Below are 18,742 nucleotides of genomic sequence, written 5' to 3' on the forward strand. Positions count from 1 at the left end.
TTTTATTTATTTATTTATTTATTTTTGGTTTTTCTCCGGTACCAGGAACCGAACTCACGACCTTGCGCTTGCCAGGCAGGCGCTTTTGCCGCTGAGCTAAATCCCCAGCCCCTGGTAGAATTCATTCTAAATTTTTACTTGGAAGATGAGAAACAGAACTTCCGGCTTGTAGGAATCGAAATAAATTCTCTCAATATTCGCATTTCCTATGTGATGGATAATATCCCTCAACGTCTACTGATTCAGTTATTTAGTCACTAGTAATGGCTTCCTAGGACAGAGTTGCACGAAGGTACTCTGACCACTGAGCTTTGGTCTTAAGAGGATCAGGTGAACTTGCATTGCCAGGGAGAAACTTCCAGGAAGAAACCTTACATCCTTTATTATCTGTGAAATATGACACCAGAGTATGGTATACCAGCTTCAGCTTATTACTTCTGATGAGAATGCTACTTGTCCTTTAGTGTTCTGCAGAGCACACAATCTTTGTGTTCTTTCCTATTCCAGTGTAATTTTAAAATAAACTATAACTCCTTGGGGGTAATAAGTGGTTTATTGGTAGGAAAAAGTGGGGAAATATATCAGAATTTGAAACCACAAAAACAGTTTTGAACTTCCTCACATATTTTTAGAGCATCGATTAAAATAATATGAGAGTTACAGATATGACCATGGTTATGTTAAGAAACTAAAAACTTGTCATCTTAGATAAGAGCAAAGCAGAGGGGGCCCTTCGCACCATGTCTATTTCATGTCATATTAGAAGTCCTAGCTAATATAATAAGGCTATTCAAGAAACAGAGAGCTGTATTAGTATTTTTTACAAAGTGCATGACTGTCCAATGACTAAACAGAAACTCCTGGAACTAATACAAAATTATAACAAGGCTATAGGATGCTAGTATACAAATGTTAGTAGATTTTTTCATATACTAGCAATAAAAATTACAGTGTCATCTACCATAACAACACAAGGAAAGTATTCAGATGCAAGTCTAGTAAAATATGTACAGGAGGTATATGCTAGAAGCTACAAAGCTCTGTGGGAACTCAAAGGAGATCTAAATGCATGGAGTGATATCTATACTCATGGATTAGAAAGCTTAGTATTGTAAAGATGTTCCTTCTTCACAATTTGATGTGTAGATTTAACATAATTGCAATTTAAATTAACAAAAGTTACTTTGGAGACATTGATAAAATTATTATAAAATTTATGTGTTCAAGCAAAAGATCTGGAATAACCAACATAATACAAAGAAGAAAAATTTGGAAAATTTGGACTACCAAATTCCAAAGCTCTCTATAAAACTGTAGCAATCAATACAGTGTGATATCAGCAATCAATACAGCGTGATATCAGTGAAAGACTAGACACTTGGATAAATGGAAAGAACAGAAAAGTCCCAGTGAACATGCACGAAGTTAATCCTTCACCAAGGAGCAAATGTAATTCAAGGGACGGTTGACAATTATTTCAACTAAGGTGCTGGAACAATTGGATGCCCAATTAAAAAAATTCATCTGGACAAAAACTTATCATCTTTCAAAAAACCCTAAATCAATTAGATCACAGATTTAAATATGAAATATAACACTGTTACACTTTTAGAACAAAGCATAGGAAAAATCTAATTGATTTTGAGTTTGATATACTAAGGTGATCGTCCATTAAAGAATAAAGTTGTTATCTTTAATTAATACAAAAATTTGCTTTGAAAAAGATATTGTTAAAAGAAAAATGTGAGGGAAAAGAGAGGAAAATATTCTCTCTTTGGAATGGAAATAGAGCTTTTGCAAATAGGAAGAGGAACAAGATTTAGAGGGAGCAAGGAGAGATGGAAGAAAGGAAGACAAAGGGAGGAATTAAGATTCATTATGTACATGTATAAACTCCCCATGATAAATATCATCATTGTGTATGAAAACATGTACTAATAAAAAATGGGCAGAATATACAACCAGAAAATCCACTGAAGAAAATACAAACATGGCAAAGAAGCATATCAACTGATGCTCAACCTCTTATATCAATAGGAGATTGCAAATTAAAACAAAGAGATAGCGCTATACACCACTTAGAAGGCCTAAAGTGAAAATACATGCACAGAACCCATTCCTGCTGAGAAGAATTTCTGATAATTTATCATAAACGTGCAAAGTAGCACAGCTACATTTGAAGAATTTAGAATTTTCTTACAAAGCTAAACACAGTCTCACAATACTATTTTTCACCATGCCCTAGAGTTATCCCAGCTAATTTGAAAAATTACGTTAATGATAAAAGCTGAATATGGGTTTTTAACAGCTTGTTCATGATCATCAGAAAACTAAAAGTAGTAAAGATAACCTTTATTAAGTAAATGACTAGACACACTTTACATCCATGTAAGAGAATATTATTCAATGATACAAAAAGAAGTGTGCTATTAGCTATGAAAAATATGGATATCTCTAAGTGAAAGACACCATTTTGGCAAGGCTATTTGTTGTATAATTCCAATTATATGCCATTCTGAAAAAGACAAAACTATAAATGTAGTAAAATGATCAGTACTTGTCAAAGGTTTGAATAGAAGTGAAGCATGTGAACTTTGTTTATTTTGCATAGTATTGTATAATACTTGAATGCAATGTACATGACTTTATGCAGGTGAGGAGACATGTGGAATTTCATAGAACAAGGAGAGAAACTCATGTTTGAAATTTTTTGTTAAAAATATTAGGAAGTCAGTGGATTCTGGGATCGATTACAGAATGATGAAAATATCTAACAGTAATACAAATGCATAAAACAACATAGTTTAAAAGGATTGGAGAAAAGATAATGAACTACATACCTTTAAAAATGAATCAAATTCCTGAGAACAAAAGCAATAGCAATCGACAGCAACACTGGACTTCAGCTGATAAAACCGTTTCCCGTGAGAGAAACTATTTTACATATACAGGTTAGAATCTCTAATCTGACCATCTGAATTCTAAAATGTTTCAGAATGGCAAATATTTCAATGACAATATTATATCACAAGTGGAAAATTTTACACCAGGAAACTTTGTTTCTTGCATAAAATTATTAGAAATATTGTAAACAACTTCAGGCAATTTTCACACAGTATATATAAAACAAAAATGAATTTCATATTTAGACTTGAGTTCTAGCCCATGATGGCTTATTGTGTATATGTGCACACTGTAAAACATGAAAGAAATCAGCAATTTAAAATACTTCTGGTTCCAAGGGAAATTCATCCTGAGTTTGAATTAAATGAATAAATTGATGGCACATGTGGAAGTCAGGTTTCTCACTGTTAGAGAAAAAATTTCACAAATAACTGAGGGGAAGATGGAATAATTCATGTAGCAATAAAGTTTTTTTTTTTTTGTTTGTTTTTTTTGGATTTTTCTCCGGTACCGGGAACCGAACTCACGACCTTGCACTTGCCAGGCAGGCGCTTTTGCCACTGAGCTAAATCCCCAGCCCCACGTAGCAATAAAGTTGTACATCAGTATGAGCTCATATTAACTCATTATGGGTACACAGCTATATCAAAATAGTTATGGACTTGTGTATGTGCACATGTTAGTAATACATTTGTATTTCCTTTTTCTGCCATCTGAGGTGACTGAAACCAATTACACAGGTATGGCAATGCGTACACTTAATTCTCAGATCTAGATCTCTGTTACTGTTCTCCAATGAAAGGAACCAGGGCAACTATGAGGAAGAATATATTTCAGAACTTACAAGATAAATATTCAAGAAAAATCTGAAGTATTATGTAATGCAAGCAAGTAAGTGCTAGAAAAAGGATACAGTAGTATTGATAGGCATGTGCAAAAGAATGTTCATTGAAGGGTAGTTTTCCACCCCATCAGCTGCCGTGACCAAAAAGCTCAACAATTTGTGCAAAAAAATAAAGTAGTATCTGTGTATCCATACTGATGCAAATGAATGACTTAATGTTCATCAGTGATACAAAGAAAGAAAAGAAAAGAAAAGAAAAAAGAAAATAAGCTATCTTACACAGAATTCCAAATTATTTATCTGAATATTCTTCCTGAAGGAGGTAGAGCACAATTCACAATTCCCTGCTTAAAATGTGGGCTGTGCATAATGACTTCATTTTAAGGAGTACTATACATAAAACAGGGGGAAAGAGTCACTTTAGAGTAGAGAAATCTGACAAGCCTTATCTCACCAGTGGATTGAGGTCAACATCATCAGCAACAAGTCATAAGTCATGTTGATAGAATGTCCTCTTCCTATGCATTGGAAAAAATGACACTTTATCTTGTAGTATGCATATCTGTCTCAGACTCACAGCTTCAGTCTAATCGTGAGGAGTATATCAGACACAACCCAGTAGAGACAGTCTACAAAATACCTCAACACTACTCCTTAAAACTGTCAGTCACCAAAAACCAAGAAACTCTGGGTAATTGTCAAAGGCAAGAGGGGCCTACAGACATCCTATAACAAAATGGAACGCAGTACCCTGGACAGGCACCTGGAATAGAAAAAGCATGTCAGGCAAAACCTAAAGAAATTAGAAGAAAGCATGTACTTTGGTTAAGCATATGTGTGTGTGTGTGTGTCTGTGTGTGTGTATACTGGTTCACAGATTATAACAAACGTGTCATACTTGTATAAATATTAACCATGGAAGGTATTGATGTGAGGTCTATGTTAGCTCTCTGTTCTATATTTGCACTGTTCTAACAATTTTTAATGTAAAAAATTAAAAGGTAGAATATTATTAGTGATTAAGAAATAAATGAATTTTGAAGCCTTATATGACTACATAGACTCAGTGTTACATTTTATTTATTTGTATGTCTATTTAACATTTTCAGAATACATTTTCTTCAAGTTTTAGTCGAAACATAACAATTGTGTGTATTCGTGGAGTACTGTGTGATAGGTGCAATGACTGAATCAGATTATCAGCATATACATTGCCTCAGATACTTACAATTTCTTTGCATTAGGAAGATTTCAAATTCTCTGTTCAAGCTCTTCTGAAATATGCAGTAAATTATTGTTAACCATCGTCACCCTACTATGCTGTAGAATACTAAGATTTAATCCTTCTCCCTAACTGTGTTTTTGTAGTGGTGAACTAATGCCTTCTCTCCTTTTTCTCCTCTTCTCCACCTTACCGTTATCAATCTCTGGCAACTATTTTATGTTCTACACATGACTGACATCATGTTGTATTCACCTTTCCTGCACTTTGCTTATTTTATTTAACATAATGTTCTCCATGTTGCCATAAATGACAGCATTTTATTCTTTTTCATGGATGAATACTATTCTGATGTTTATGTATACCACATTTTCTTTGTCATTTTATAAATAAAATTGTTTTTTATTTGTCACATTTTATTGATGGACACTTAGGTTGTTTCTATATGTCGGTTATTGTATCTAATGCTGCAATGAAAACGAGTGTGGAGATATCTCATACCGATTTAATTTCTTTAGACATATACCCACTAACGCAATTGTTAGATTGTATAGTAGTTCTACATTTAGTTTTCTGAGGTTCTCCTTATTATTACCCCAAATAGCTCTACTAATTTACATTACTACCAACAGAGTGTAATAGTATTCCTTTCTCCATGTATTTTTAGCAATTTTTTCTTTTATTATTTTTGATGATATCATTGCAAAAGTGATGAGGTGATAGTGTGGTTTTGACATATTTTCCTAATGACTGTTATGTTGGACATATTTTCATACACTCATTTACCATTTGCATATCTTCTGTTGAGAAAAGTCTACTTAGTTCATTTGGCCATGTTCAAATCAGCTAGATATTTTTATTATAATAAGATTTTAAAATAGTATATTTTAAAATCTTTATAATAAGATTTTATTTTAAAATAAAATTTCAGCATTGAAATTCCATGAATGAAAATTATTCACACTACTTATTACATTTTATTTAAAAATGGCTCCTACTACTTTCTCAAGACATTCCTGAGAGCTTCACTTAATATTTGATAATTTCCTGAATCCAAGAATAAGATGCTAACTAGAATGTCTATAGAATTTATTGTCCAGAATGAGATAATTTGAAGACTAAGACAGATGCTATTATGTGCTAAAGTTGAATGACAATAGCTAGCTTGGAGTAATTTGGGTTAAACCTAGTTACCATATTTTACATTCTCATTTTTTGACTTAACATGAGCATTTCCCTGTGTGCTGGTTCCTTTTCCTACATTTGTCTACAGGGAAAAAACAAAGTTTATTTACATAATAATTATAGGATTTGAGGAATCTATAATGTTAAATGTTTCTACAATTACAGAACAAGCTAAATCCTTCCCATCTATCTACTTTCATTACCAAGAAAGACATGGGAGTTTAACCTAGAAATGGAGCTGGGAGCCTCCGGATATGGGTAAAGACACTGAAGAGATCAAGGCATCCCTCTTCCACCCTCAGATCCCAGTGTCATGTAGACATTTGTTTTTTAACCTCCTGTCATGGTGTCCCCAACCTAGTCATGCTCATGTGCTATGGGTTAGGTTTGTTTCTAGAAATGCATGTGTTAGAAACATAATCCATAAATTCATATGTTGCTGGTATTTGGAAGTGGGATCTTCAAAAGGAGGTGGAATTTACAAGCTCTGCTTTCATAAGAAGGTTAATTCACTTCTGGATTAATAGATTAGTGACTTATTGTAGAAGTTACCATTTTACAAAAGCAAACTCTCTCTACTACCCTTGCCTTGGTTCACCATGTAATGTCCTCTGTCATGCAATAATGTAGCAAGAAGGCTCTTAACAGCTATCAGCACCATGTGCCCAGATTTCCCACCTCTGAAATACAATAAACTTCTTTTCTTTGTGAGCACCAGTCTCAGGTATTTAGTGATGGCAACAGAAAGCCGACAGACACCCACTGATGTTCACAGAGTTGAATAGCTACATGTCAATCTTAACACCTGAAAAATTTACACGGAAAGTTCTTTTTATCAATTTCTAAAAAACCACTCCACTAAATGTCACAGGTTGTAGCATCTTAGTTGTTTCCCTGGTTTGTAACTACCTGGTATGTGCAGTGAAATCCTTGGATTTCCCCAAGGTACAATGATGTATTGCGCTCCCACAAATCCAGCTATTTTTATATTGATGGCACTGTCAGAGGAGAAGAAAATCCAAGGGTGAGGAGAGAAAAGAAATGAAGAAAAAGAATAGATGTTGTGACAGAAAAAGAAAAAACTGCTTGACATCTCTACTGGAAATTTCTGTCTGTCTGATGACACAGATATTCTGTTATTATAATTTCAAGACAAATTCATATCATAATCTATCTCCCCTCACCCTTCTTCTTTCCCTACTGATTTACAATCAATAAAAATATCTATAAAGTACTGCAGAAATTAAAGTTGAAATGCAAACCTACTTCAAACAAGTTTTTCTTTATTTTGTAGACACATAGTTATTATTCTCTTTTCCATTTTCTTGTGGCATTATTTCTCTTGTATTTCAAAGGGAGTACCAAGAGGATACAGTCACATTTTATTATTTCACTACCATAGGCATGAACTATCATAATAAAATTAACTGCATTTAATTATTTAAGATACTTATTGATAAATATTCCATGTACCAGGGTTTTCAATAATCTTCTATTTGTCAGTTTTTGGAACATCTTTATCCTTGTCTTCACTGGCTCTCCTATGATACTCCGTATTGTTAAGCACTCCTCCCCTCTGGAGCTGAGATGGTCCATAATATTTTCCTGGTTTTTCTTCACCATTGTAGTTTTATTTTATTTTATTTTATTTTATTTTATTTTTTCCTGGTACCAGGAATTGAACTCCCAACCTTGCGCTTGCTAGGCAGGCGCTGCGCCGCCGAGCTAAATCCCCAGTCCCTGTAGTTTTATTTTAAAAAAAGGAAAGCATGCTTTTTTTCTTTTTCTTAATTTTTACTCTAAGTTTATGGGGTTTTGTTCTACTGAGTGAAGTAAAGAACCACTTTTAAGAAGACAGAACACATTCAGGTGACCTTCTTCGGTCATGGCCTAAAGCAGTCAATGCAAAGTTAGCTAAATATCTCTGCTGATGTAGTACTCATCAAGAGAGTAAGCAAATACATGATGTATACCTGAATCGCGAGAGTCCTCTTCGTGTTCTCACTTAATTCAATCTGGTGTCCTGCAGATTTTATCTTAAGAATGCCTCATACATCTCTTTATGCTCACATCTTTCTTTTTCCTTCCCAGTCTGGTCTCAAAACTCCAGGACTCGAGAGTACTGTTGCCTCAGCCTTTCAGATGGCAAGTAGGGGCTGGACATTTAGCTCAGCGGCACAGCGCCTGCCTGGCAAGTGCACGATCGTGAGTTTGATTCTCGGTACTGGAAAAAAAACAACAACAAAAAAAACCAGATTGCAAGTGGTCACATCTACCATTTCATGTAAGAGCTTCACTACCAAAATAACTGTAAAATGATTCCCTCTGACTTTTAATCTTTCTAATTTTTTTTCATTGATTTTTGACTCATTCTGTGTATCAATGATAGGGTAGAATTTCTCAATTTCAAATACAATCATATCTTTCTTCCTCTATTTATTTATTTATTTATTCTTTTTGAGACATAGTTTCAATATGCAGTTCAGTTTGGCCTTGAACTCACTTTGTAGCCCAGGCTGGTCTTGAACTTGCTACAATCCTTTTGCCTGAGCTTCCTGAGAGCTGGGATTGCAGGTAGGTGCCACCACTACTGGCTTCTTTTTCTTTGAAATTCTTAGTAGCTTCTATGTTTTTAGAATGCAATTCAAACATGAAAATGAGTTCCAGTTATTTTGAGTGATTTATTGTGCTTTTATCCCCCTGTGCTACAGGTGTCTATGCTTCCGTTTTTGCTCCTCCTGCCACCTAAAACACTGTCCCCTATCAGGCAGGTGTCCCTGAAGTCTACCCTTTAAACCAGGCTAAGGGCAAGGGATGTGCCTCTTTTCTGCACTCCTCTAGTAACGTCTGTAGAACCCTTATTTCATTATATGACAGCATTAACTTCCTTGACATTCACATTAGATTCTGAGCAGTGGAAGGTGAAAACTTGTGTGTTGTCTGAAAATAACCTGTATGTAAGCCACAGTAGATGACCAATTAGTGTATCATTCATATTGCTAGCTCAATAACTATATGTGCTAATCATTAAGAAAAAACATAATTCATTCTTCTCTACCACAGAAATCTGTTCAGCTTCTGTGAACCTCATTTTAGTTTCACTGTTAGGTTTGGATTTTTGCTGAAACAACCCCAAGAAGTCACTGTTCTACCACTTCAGAAGGAGCAGCATCTGTTATGTTTTCATCCTTGAAAAAGTAATCTCTATATTTGGATTTGCTGGAAGGCATTAAAGGCTGTGCTGGCACTAAACAAGCATGCCGTTCACTACCCATCATCCCAGAAGTCCCCCCTGAGTCCCCTCACTACCATCAGCCCTGGCAGGCTGACATCTGTTGCTCCATCTCTCAAGACTTCTTTCAGAGCAGTGTTAAATTGGATTAAAATATTTCAATTATTTTTCTGTATGTAAAGTGCTTCCACTATGATGAATTAATTTTGAAGTGAAATCCATGAAATTGTACTATATTGACCTGAGTTCCTTGCTAATTATTATGTACCCTAATTATCCTTATTAAGCATTTTTTCTCAAGAGGGGATAGCAGCACGTGAGTTGAGTGAAACAGCCAGAGGGTCTGAACTCAGGGAATTCTTTTTATCACTAAGCCATTTGCTCTCTCTGAGAAGTTCATACACATTATATACTCATCCCTCTGGGGGCATGCTATTCTGTAATAGGGATATAAATTTTGCTGTGGCTTGAACTGTATCCTCCAAAATTCATATATTGAATCCTAACCCCTAGCGTTTCAGAATGTGGAGGAAAAGACACAACAAAATAAACTGTGGTCATTAGGATGGACCTTAGACCAACATAACTAGTATCTTGATAAAAAAGAAAACTGGACACACACACACACACACACACACACAAGCACACATACATGAAAAGTGCCATGTGAAGATAAAGTAGAAATTAGGGTGATGTTTTTAACAATATGCCAGCATTAAAGAGTACTAACAAGCTAAAAAGTAGCCTAGAACGTATTCTTCCTTGTAGCCCTCAGGAGCAGCCAACCATGCTCTTACCTTAAATTAGGATGTCACCCTTCCACAACTGTGAGACAATATATTTCTGTGGATTAATCCATTCAGTTTGTAGATCTTTATTATGGCACTCCTAGGTCACTAATTGAGACCACTATTTAATTATTTTACTCATAGCCCTTTGTGTTGTAAGGCAAGCTCACTCATGAGAAGACACTAAGTAGGACTTTCTGACAGCAAAGGAATCAAGGATGACTCCAAGCTCTCCTTTGGGTATGAGGCAGCTAGAAAGTTTGTATTCTGATTTATGGGTATGATAGAGACACTATGAGAGTAGCATGTTTTGGATAGGTAGGAGCTGAGTTTAGACAAAATTATCTTTGAATCCATTTAGCTCCTATATTTATGTGGCAAATGTCCAAACAGTGAGAGTTGGATTAAAGAGAAAAATGTGTAATAAGAGGAGACTGTCTTACATATTATGGAAGAGGTACTGAATAGCTGTTGAAGAGTTAGCTTGAGAATGAATATGTGATCCTGGAGTTCAGGGGAGAGGCCTGCACTGTCACAGAAAATCAACAGCAGGACAGAAGAGGTGAGGGTGTGTGGAAGAGAGTGATTATCGCAGCTGATCATGGGGATGAGGAATGGAGACATACATAAAGGGGAGAGAGAGAGAGTGCAAAGGTGGGAGATGGGGGGATTCTACAGGCCTGTGTGGTTAAAGAATTGGGAATTTTATCATGAGAGTGAGCAAACAGGAAAAATTATAAGGACAAGCCTAAGAAATGACTGAGAAGTAAGTGGTGGAGAGAAATGGAGGAATGAACGTCACTGAAGAGGACCTCAAGGAACAGAGAGACCACGGAGTTAGAAGAAACAGCTGGGGGGGACCTGAAGACCATCGAGAATTAAACAGAGCAAGCACTCCTGGAGAGAGTAATAGTGAGTCATTGAGGAACCAGGGGAAGGGATTGAGAGGTTGGTTTATGAGTACAAGAATGGTCACGTGGTGCACTAAAAGATAAAATAAGACGCCGAACTGGGGGATGAGGTGTGTGTGTGTATGTGGAGAAGTTTGGTTGGTTTGGGAGCAGGAATGAGGGGAAAAGAGACCTGATGAGTGACCCACCTCCGGGCCAAGCATTAAAGTGTCCAAGGACAAAAATAAGCCTTCACTTGAGGGGAATGCAGTGCAAGTGTCCCCCGGGGAGACTCAGTCTTTCCTCAGAGAACCAGGTCGTGAAGAGAGGAGTGAAAGAAGGATTTGAGGATAATAGGAAATACTAGTAAAGACTGAGTTTAAATTCTAGAGGGTATATTGCAAGGATTTCAGGAAGAGAAGATGCACAAATTAATGTCTAGGAAGTTAACAGTGATCTGAGACACTTGAGCTTCTTATGATTGGGAAAAATAGGAATAAAGTAGTATAGTGAGTACATCCGTTTGGTTCCAAGGCACAAGTGAGGAGAAGCCTGTGAGTGTTGTGGAGAGGAAGGGTAGATATCTTGCTAACAGTTCTGAAGGCTCCTGCTTGTCTCCAGATGACGAATGCATGCAGGATGGGAGGGGCTCCATCTCCTTGAATGTGGAAGTTGGCGTTTCCCTGGCAGTGCACTCTACTCTTTAAAATATATGGAAGCTCATGGACCAGAAGACCCTTCAAATGTACGAGGCTCCTATTCTGTCTTTATAGATGGAGGCCAACACACCAAGGCAATTTTTCTCTTGGCAGTGGTATGGCCCCTCTAGGAAGCAGGAAGAGAAGGAATCCTTAGGAACTTCTAGGCTCTGGACTATTTTTCATTCTATTTGAGCTGCTAAACCATCCTGCACATGTTCCTGAGGGATATGGAAGAGTTGGTGTAGGTTGGGTTTATTTAGGCATATTCTTCTCATGTATCTTTTTATGTACTCAATAAAGGTTGTGAGAAGAACTCATGTTCTGTGAGTTTCATTTATTCCAACCCTCCTCTAGCTCAGATTCTCTTGAATTAAACTCCGGGGCACTGCACTTATGACTTTGTGTTGGAGACCCCTGCAGTGGGTTCCAATCTCCTACAGGGTATGGAAGGAAGAAAGAGCAAGAGATGAAATAAGGGTGCAGGAATGGACTAGGATACCCAGTTTTTCTTGGGGAATAAAAGGTCACAATGTACCCAAAACCTTGGTATTTATTCATTGAGGAAAATAGTGAGGGGACTGTGACAGGATGCCTGGACAAGTGGTGAGGTGGCAGGGCTTAAAGAAAGGGGACAAAGCACTCTTGCGGAAGGGATACAACAGTCAGATTTAGGTTACAGTTAACAAGGAACCTGCTTTGCATCCAGTTCTGGGAAGGAATTTTCCTCAGGGGTCATGCAGGCCTCAGCGGAGATGTTATCTCATATCTTCGCCCTGTGGTATCATAGCTCGTCTGTCTGATCTCAGCCATAGCCACTGATAATAACTGGCTAAGTCCATTATCAGCTGCCTGCTGTCATGAAGCAGCCCCAGCCAGGCTCACTAATTAAACTGAAAGCCAGTTTAGGGACGTCCCTTCTGTACAGCCTGCACTGCTCGTAAGTAAACACAGTCCCACTCGGGGAAGGGCAGTGCTGTTGTCCCTCACATTTTGTCTTTAATTTGTAGTTTTCACAGCTCTGCTGTGATAAAGACACATGCATAACCATCCCTAAAATTCCCTCTGCTTGTTCTTTATACATATTTTTGCACCATAGGAACATGAAACAGCAGATACTTTGGTGTTCAAAGAAGAGCATTATGTCATTAACTATCTAATGAAGACTCAATGGGAGTGTGCAAATGATAGAGATCATCTACTCTTATAGAAAGTGCCTCAGAGAAGACTCAGTTGAAACTACTAAAGTCACATCACATATTATGTTCTTTCTTTTGGAACACTTGCAAAATTTCAATGCAATGTAAGAGAAAAATGTACCATTTATGGTGTAAATTCCCTTGAACATCGCAGGTTTTGCAATGTTTTCATATTATTTCATTTGGGATGAATTTACACAATTTCTAATCACTCTTTAATAATAACAAGCCACTATTCTATGCCAGAGAGTCATTTATTATCTCAAAAGCTGCCTGGTTAAATAGTGTGCCTCTAACTGAAATGGTAACTAGATTACTGTTAAATTATTGCAATTTGCAGGTATCTGCATACATCCCAGTTAGAAAAGACAGTATTTCCACAAACTAGTCAAAGACACCCCCTTCACATTACCATGAAAAGAAATAAACCAAGACATTTTTCTACAATGTTAATGTAAGCTTTGGGGAATTACCACATTCCTGCCTTTATAGAATATCTTAAATTCCTCTTTGAAGCATTTGCTTCCAATCTTGCATCCTAGGTGATACCTTGCTGGCCCCGATCACCTTGTCTGTCACTGCAGACAGACTTTCCTACTCTTAAACTAAATTGGATTTAAGAAAATGTACTGTCTGCTCATTGAGTAATCTATCTCTGACAAATGACCTCCCATTCCCATCTCCGAATACCTTTAACAGAAAACAAGCCTGACACTTGGGATATTAGGGTTGAACTTTAGCTTCCTTGTATCTCCGAAATACAATATTTTCAACTGCCATACTGAACGATTTGACTTCATGGTGTTTAAAGACTGTGTCATACGTGAAATGACGATAACTTTGAGAGCAGCCGTCTCTCACATTTTGATGCTTATACCAGTCTCCAGGCCATCTTGGTATATCCATCTCTTGTAAAGTAAGTCATCAGTATTTCCTAGACGAGATACTACCAATGCCAAGCTACAAAGGGTGAGGAGCATTGGACAGAAAGGAGGCACACCTCTGGCCACATTTGTTTTTATTGCCTTGCTTGTGATTCTATGTTCAGTGAAACCACAGCATCTTCCTTTCAGTAGTGTTCCAGGCAAATTGTTCTTTTCCATGACCAGATGTACCCTTATATTTCTTTATTCCATTCCTGTCACTTCATGAAAAAGATATGGTACCTTGTTTTCAGATGTTCTTGAAGACTAATGCCTGCCATGATGAGGTTTTGAATTTGTGATACACTTATCTATCTTGAGCCTTTCTAATTGGATGCTTTTCAAGGAATATTTTAAAATTTTAATATGGTAATTGTCCATTTTCCACACAACTTTTCAAGTTCTTTCAATGTTTCATACATCAGGAAGCAACTTCTGAGCTGTTTTGCCTTTAGTACATGTTATCAACAACTACTGACTATTTGAGAGGTAAGAGTACTAGATAACAGGCTGTGCTAGGATGGAAAGAATAGGAATGATGACAAGAGGAAACAGCGGACAAAACAAAAATGGTACACGTGCACCAGAAGCAAATAAATAAACCAAACATAGATCATGATTACTACTCTAAACTATAAACACAGCTCCTTAAGTCCTACTTTATCTGTATGAGATAATTATGTACCCTAAACCTTTGAATGATCAGTACATTTTATATCATTTGCTAAGATTTTTCAAAAGCCATTTCTCCAAGTGAGATAGCATTCTGGAAAATGACAGCACTTTGGAATACACGCCATGTGGAGTGGTTTTCCCCAAGCCTCTGAATAGGTAGCCAGTGTGTGTGTAACAATCTGATCAACAGTCTGTCAGCAGTAAATTACTGCATCATGTCAGTTTGTATGCCCAGTTTACAGTGTGCTTAACCCATGCTCTGAATTCTTCCCAACTCCAACCACCATGAGGAAAAGGACATTAACAAGAACATAAAGTAGAACTGATTTCAGTTTGCTTGCTTTCATTAAGGTGGGAAAACCCCTAATCTTCCTACTTATGAACTTATTTAGTAAATTAGTGATGACTGAAAAGTCTGGAGTTTGAATATGTATATAATTTTCTCCTACTGGAGTCTGTATACCCACTCCATCTAGTTTTATTTTGTTGAGAGTGGCAATGGCAAGTAATAGGGCCCCCTTTTTTGAGAATTGCCATGGATATTTAGGCAAGTGCTCTCTTCGGGTAAGAGTCCAGACTTGGGGATTTAGGAGACCTGGATTGTGAGTCCAGTTCTGTCAGTTTGGAGCTTTGTGAGTTAGGACTGCTCACGCAATCTCTCTGAGCAGTCAGGGAATGTGAGAGCAAGGCTCCTATGATGTGCGAAGGATGAAGGGTGATGGTGTGTCTGAACCATAGATCAAAGGGTGGCTTCTGACAGATGCTCATCCCCAATAGCAGTAGCATTACCATATGTCAGCACTGAGCAAAATGCTACACACTTTCTCTACTGCAAGCTACATAAGCAGTGAGATTTATTAACTTGGTATAGTAGGGGAAGAAATTGAAAGTCAGAGAGTTGAGCTATGGAGGCAGAGTTCCATTTATGTGGAAGAGCAACTTACTCAAGAAAGAGTTGTCCATTTCCATGCTGCTTCTCTCTGTCCTAAGGCACAGTGAATGGCAACTCTAGGGTATGAAATGCAGTTTTCTAAGATAACAACTGACTTTGTATATAAGGTGAAAGTAATGAAACAAAAAGGAAGTGTTGTTCTGTTTTTATAGCTGACTGCCTTGCTTGGACCATACATGCAGTCAAGTATGCAGGGATAGCAGATGCTTTCATCAAAGAGAGAGACTTGTTACTGGCTTCATGTCAGTCATACTTCCAAGGGAAGTCCTGTGATCTGTGGCTACCAGCTGATGAGAAAGACCCTGGACAAACTGAGAAAAACCATTTATTTACTTATACATTGATTTATTCCATTACAAATTTATTGAGTTCTTACTTTTCAAAATACTTACTGGACACAAAGTGAGTATAATGATAAAAATCTCATGCTCTTCATCTTGGAGAACCCCACAGTCTAGTTTAATGAAATGCATAACAGATATGTTCCCTTCTTATATTAATGAATACATAAAAGCATAAAAATGGTACTGTACATATTTAAGTAGTGCTATGTGATGTTTCAATATATGTACATAAACCAGAGTAAACATTTCTATCTTTTCAAGCAGCTATCAATTCTTTATGGTACAAGTTTTAAAATCCTTCCTTCTAGCTTTTTGCTCTATTGCTCAGGTGACTGACTGTTGGCGATCTTCACCTCTGGAAGAGAAGGGCAGAAGGGTGGTGCATAGAAGCCAAGAAAGCCACAGTCATTTATAGCCTAATCTTGGGGGTGACCTACCATCCCTTCTTCCATATTCCACACAGACCTGGAATCTCTAAGAGCATCACATAAGTGCACCATGTAAACATAGAAATAACAGGAGTTGGGGATCCTTGGGGGCCCCTTAAAAGCTAGTTGCAGTAGGATGTCAGCCTAGATTTGTGTTTGGTATTGTGGCATTGTCTTTGCTATTCAGAAACACAAAATAATAAATAAACATTATAAAATAGACATAAATTCTAATAACAAACTCATAATGTGTCACAATCTTTACCCTTAAATTATTTGCAAGAAGGCAATCATTTGGTAATTTATACCTCCATGAGTGACATGGGCTCAGTGCTCATTTGCAAATTCTTCAATGTAGGCCTGATGTCCAAGAGGTATGACTGTTACAGATCCCCATTTCCTTTTGCAGTGTTGGCTACAGATTAATTAATGGGTACAGATCCATCAAGTTCCAAGAAGTGGAAGGTTAGCAGGAGTTAGTGTAAATTTCAAATACTCCCAAAGAATTCCCACTACTTATCCCTCAGTATGCCCTGTCCCCAATGCACCTGCTATATAAGATCATTTTCCCTCACTGCTGTCACCAGTATAGTCAAACAGTCCTCCTAGGGAAACAGAGGCACTGGTTGATTTCTCTGCTGAATCTGACCTAGTTCTTGACCTAATTATCATTTATTTTTTGGATTTTTTTCCTACCATAAGCAGAGTTAGTTAACCCAATCTTCAAAGTAAAGAACAATTTGATTTCTTCAGTAAATTACTTTTCTATTGACCCCGTACAAAAAATAACACAATGTATTTGGGTTATCATTTTCAAAAGAAAAACTTTTGGTCAACATTTAATCCTCAGAAATTATAATTTATATTCATGATTGTCAGAAAAAGAGGTTATATATAGTTATTCCCAGACACTTACTGGCATATTAGATAACTGGAGAAAGAAGAACCAGACTAAATTGTGCTTTTATTTCTATCTACTTTATTTGCCTTAATCTATTATAGATTTAGAAGTCTAGAATTCATTACCCAGAGAATCTTTTATGATCTCATTCCTACCAGACCAAGCAGAGAATAATGAAACCACATGGAGATTCAGTAAAAATACAGATCAGTATTTAAATCTGAAAAGAGTTGAGGATTTTCTTTTTTATTTGGGACTAGTGAGCTGGTAATACATGTAGATTATTAAAAAAACTATTGGTGAGAGTGTAAACTAGTACAATCATTATTCAAGTCAGTATAGAGAATTTCTCCAAAGACTAAAAATAGAAATTCCATTCAACCCAGGTATTTCTCTTATAGGTATCTCCCTTAAAGAGTTAAAAATATCTTATTACAGACATAAATGCATACCACTGTTTACAGCAGCACAATTCATAATAGCTAAGTCTTTGTTCATCAGCAGATGAACAGGTAAAGAAAATGTGGTATCTGTATGTAATGGAATACTACTCGACTATAAAGAAGGATACATTTGAGACATCATTAGGAAAACAGCTGCACCTTGAAAACGGAATATTGAGTGAAATAAATCAGACACAGAAGTTTAAATGCCGCATTGCTTCTCTCATTTATATAATCCAAAGTACGAATATAGTAAACAACAAAATAAAAAAAAAAAAAAAACAAGGAGATAGAGTTTACACAAATGGGAAGGGGACCAAAAGGCCAAGGGTAGGGGAAGAAACTCAGGAGAGAAAACCTTAAAAAAGTTTTCAAATGTGTACCATGCACCCACAGCAAATGCAATCATTATACATCATAAACATGAAGTAAAGAAAGCATAACAATGAAAATGAGGGAGAGGAATCTAGAAATGGAGGAAAAAGGAAATAAAATTGAACCCAGATGTGTTAAGTACATGCACCTGTTCCCTGAGATGAATGCACACATCATGCATAGTGAACATGTACTCACAAAAATAAAAAACAGTATTTTGATGGATTAATTTCACTTATAATTCATCCTTATTAGTCCCTTAGCTAATTCTTCTGTGAGAAAACTTGATGAGACCATAACATGAGATCAAAATCAACATTTCTGAACTCAGCTCTTGTCTTCATTTTAATTTGGACATCAAGTGATTACAGCTATGCACGGCATTTCCTGCGCTTCACCTCCATGCATGAGGGAATCTAATACATCGCATGTACTTTGACAAGTAAGTATAATACATAGCTTATCTTCCCAATGACCCCAGCGTCCCGTGAGAGGTTCTGCTCAAAACATATGAATATTTGGAGGATGAGGCAGAGCAGTAATCCAATCTGCTTTAATTTGTCACTGGACAGCTTGCCTCCATATTAAACGTTCACATCTAGAAAGCATCCATAACTTTGAAATTAGCTAACCCTATGAGCTAATGCTTCTTATTTCTTTAACCATCTGGGCTGTGCTGCCAGGGATTTATAAATTCTGGTCAATGCTTGTGTTCACTTCAGGATACTATTGTAATCGC

This window comes from Chinchilla lanigera, unplaced genomic scaffold (assembly GCF_000276665.1).
Source record: "Chinchilla lanigera isolate Chin_1 unplaced genomic scaffold, ChiLan1.0 scaffold00017, whole genome shotgun sequence".
In the NCBI taxonomy this organism is placed as follows: domain Eukaryota; kingdom Metazoa; phylum Chordata; class Mammalia; order Rodentia; family Chinchillidae; genus Chinchilla; species Chinchilla lanigera.